The sequence below is a fragment of the Hemicordylus capensis genome, chromosome 4, assembly GCF_027244095.1.
Source record: "Hemicordylus capensis ecotype Gifberg chromosome 4, rHemCap1.1.pri, whole genome shotgun sequence".
Lineage (NCBI taxonomy): Eukaryota > Metazoa > Chordata > Lepidosauria > Squamata > Cordylidae > Hemicordylus > Hemicordylus capensis.
Window position 1 is genome coordinate 2,385,093 of NC_069660.1, and position 3,499 is coordinate 2,388,591.

Consider the following 3,499-nt stretch of genomic DNA (forward strand, 5'->3'; position numbering starts at 1 on the left):
GAGGATCTATTTTTAACAGTTAATATCACACTGCCATACTTATTTTGATCCACCATGTTGGATTTTTTATTTGTGTCACGTTACTTTAGAATAACCGAAGTATTCTGAAAATCAGATGATTTCATGAAGTATTAGTCAAACGAGATAACACCCAAGAAGGAAAAATGGTTTTTATTGTCTAACATGATGAAGGATAACTCACCCTTCAGAGTTTGTTGGTGATTTCATTCAGAATGATGATGCTTGGACATTCAACCCATTTGGTTTTAAAAAAACCCCGTTGTTTTCAGCCAGGTTCAGGTGAGGATTAAAGGTCTCTTTCCCAGAGAGGGCATTTTCTGTGCTACCAGTAGGATCAGCAGGCAGAAAGAAAAAGGCAAAGAGTGCTTTGATTGACTCTCAAACAGCCCTACTAAGCTATTCCGTATACATTGATTCTAAATAGAATTGTTCTCTGCTTACATGATCAGCGTGGTTTCCAGTTCAACTAGTAACATAGACCAGGAGTGCAGTCGAGCCGGGACGGGACAGGATGGGAACTCAGTACTTCTCCCGCCGCTGGGATGCCATAGGGCAGCAGCGGCCAGCAGGGAAGCTGCATTAAAAAGAAAGAAAGGGTGTGAGACGTGGTCTAAGAAACCTCCAGGTATGTGATGTTTGGTGGGAGGCAGGTTTCAATCTGAGGTTTGGGCTAGTAGAGCCGTGGTTGGCAGGCTCACCTGCCCGTGAGTAATACCAGGTGGGGGAGCTGTGCTGGAGACCAACCTGTCAAATCCACTTTCAGACGAAGTAGATCAAGCAGGGGCGTAGCCACCATTGGGTGACCGGGTTCAAAGAACCTGTGCCGCTTCCCCCAGGGGTTGCGCCTCGTGGCCCCGACATGCAGCTCGCGTCTGAAGTCGGACTCAAGGGGGTGCTGGTTTAGCTCCTGAGCGGGGGGTTAATAGGCCATTTGGGAGCATATTGACGGCAGAGAGCAGGTTAACCCTGTTAATAAGCACCTTGCAACAATGCTGCCATTAGCTGATATGCACCAGAGGCTGACTGATGCCAGCCTGTAGAACTGCCCCAAGATGGTGGCGGTAGCACATCTTACCACCACGCCCCAAACTGGGAGTAAGGGATCACCTCCAGCCTACACAAGCACGTTCTCCTGACCCTAACCTCTCTGGTCAGCTGTTGACCAGCACGGAAGCAACCACATTCCTCCCACTAGAAGGAAAGCCCAGGCAGGTCTGCACAAGCAAGAACCTTACCCTGGGGCGGATGTCCATGATCAAGTTCACCCAAAAGAAACCTAGCTAACACAGCTTGAAGCAGTCCCTCCTAGGAGACAGGCCAAGCATGGATTAGAACCATTGAATTCCTGCTCCTACCATTCCGCCCCGTAGCCCTAATGACCAAGAGGGGCATGGGGAGTGGAGCCGGCTAGTTTAGGGGCTTCTCCTCTTCCACGTCTATTCACGCCTCTGTAACCCCTCCACAAAAGAAAGTATTCAAGCACTCTTTGGGATTGCTCGCACTCTGCTTCCACCCCCAAATGCCTCCATCCCTCTCTCTGAACACCATGCCTTCATCGGTCGCTCTCTGCCCCCCACCCCCCTGGGCAGCCAAAATTTAGGTACAGTCCCTTTCCTATCATCACACACCTCTGAACACCATAGTGTCGCTTACCTTATCTGAATGAATCTCTATGCCAAAACTTTAAAAGCTGTTGCTCCCGAAAGCTCACTAATTGCCACAGCAATGGGAGTAGGCTGGCCCTGAAAAACAACCTGCTATCCACAACAGCAGAAGCAGGTGAAGGCAGCCCATCCACAAGAGTGCCAGCACTCCATGCCATGCCTCAGGGGCAGGGTGTATAGGCCAACAGTCTAGCAGCCTCCCAATGTGAGACAGACACAGTATCCCTCCCAGGGCCGAAATGATACGTGGCAGGCCGATGTTACCAGCTTAATCAAGAATGGTGCTAAGCGCTGGCGGCACTGAGAATGGATGCAGCTTAATATTCACCCCCTCGCCCCCCCCCCACTCCCCCATTCCGGCAACGTGAGGCATAGATGAGCTAATCTCGAAGTGTCTGACCTCTGTAGGTTGCTGACCTGCTTCCTACCCCTCATCAGTACCTTCTGTCCAACCATCTAGTTTATGTTGGGTCCAGATGGAATTACAGGGACAGTGGACATAATGTCCCCCCGTGTTTGCATATTGCGCTCCTATAAAGCAAAATTTATTAAAAGGGAAGAAGCCCTTAGTGATGCTTCGCTTAAAAGCAAGAATGTCCACTAAACAAGGGCAAGAATGTCCACTAAAAAACAGATGTGGTCCTTTTATTACTTACCACTTATCACTTAATAGCAGGAGCGTAGCAAGGTTGGAGTGGGCCCAGAGGCAAGATTTTAAAATTGGCCTCTCCCCTCACTGATATACACACACAAACCCACTGTTGTGGGTCCAGGCTCTCGAAAGGCCACCCCCACCTCCGACCCAATGTCTTGGTCCAGTTTTCTGCTGCATGCCTCAGAGCATACTGCAGGGGCACTGAGAGCAGAGAGAGTGAGTAAGGGGCTCCCTCTCATTCTACCTGACTCTCCTCTATGACCTCTGATATTTCTCCAGGTCTTTCCAGGTGTGTCACACCCCCTCCTGTCCTCCTAGAGAGCCCATGGAAACCTCTCTCTCTCCCTCTCTCCCTACCTGTTCCCTGTGTAGTTCTTTAGATTAGGATTAGCCTTTCCCATCCCAAATGGACTTCACCCCCAAATGCTTGGAATTTAGTTCTACAGCGATCCCCACGTGTTTTCTCCAAATATATGCAGTCACTGAACTGAGCCACCTGCCCTGTAACTGGAGCGTGTGCTCTGCCTTCGCTCGGCTGGTTACTACTGGGGGTAAAACCACAACCCCGGTCAGCCAGATGCCAGCCCAGACCCTGCCCTCTTGCCATTTGACACTAACCACAGTTGTAGTTCCAAGCATGGAAACTGCCCCCTGTGGAGTCCGGCCCACCAGCCCCCTCTTGTCTGTACAGACTGGCCCTGCTATGCCTTTAGAGTGAGTGGCCACGCGACGTCTCCCCATCACCCATTCACCTTCCTCTTCCATTCTGAAGCCTCCAAGTTATCCCTGTAGACTTGATAGCCCGGCCTATCTCTGTGGCACTTGCCCCTTTTTTACAGGCAAAAGAATGCCTTTTGTTTGCTGAAACCATTGTGCTTTGGTTTCCAGCTCGCAAATGTTTTTTGTCCCCTCCTTAAGCTAACTTCCTCATAGACACATAGGAAGCTGCCACATACTGAGTCAGACCATTGGTCTATCAAGTTCAGTATTGCTTTCACAGACTGGCAGTAGCTTCCGCTAAGTTGCAGGCGGCACTCCTCTCACCCCTATCTTGGAGATGCTGCCAGGGCAGGAACCTGGAACTTGCATGTTCCCCCCAGAGCGGCTCCATCCCCCAGAGGGGGAACATCCTACCGTGCCCACCCTTCTAGTCTCTCAC

General features: G+C 50.6%; 1 long non-coding RNA gene across 1 annotated transcript; it reads right to left on the bottom strand.

Moving 5' to 3' along the window:
* Positions 1–223: 223 nt before the first annotated feature.
* On the bottom strand, positions 224–1,898 carry LOC128322501 (uncharacterized). The gene is made up of 3 exons (XR_008305744.1): positions 1,675–1,898; positions 463–595; positions 224–343 (listed from the first exon to the last, which is right to left on the bottom strand). It is a non-coding gene; the product is annotated as an uncharacterized LOC128322501 (long non-coding RNA).
* Positions 1,899–3,499: the final 1,601 nt, after the last annotated feature.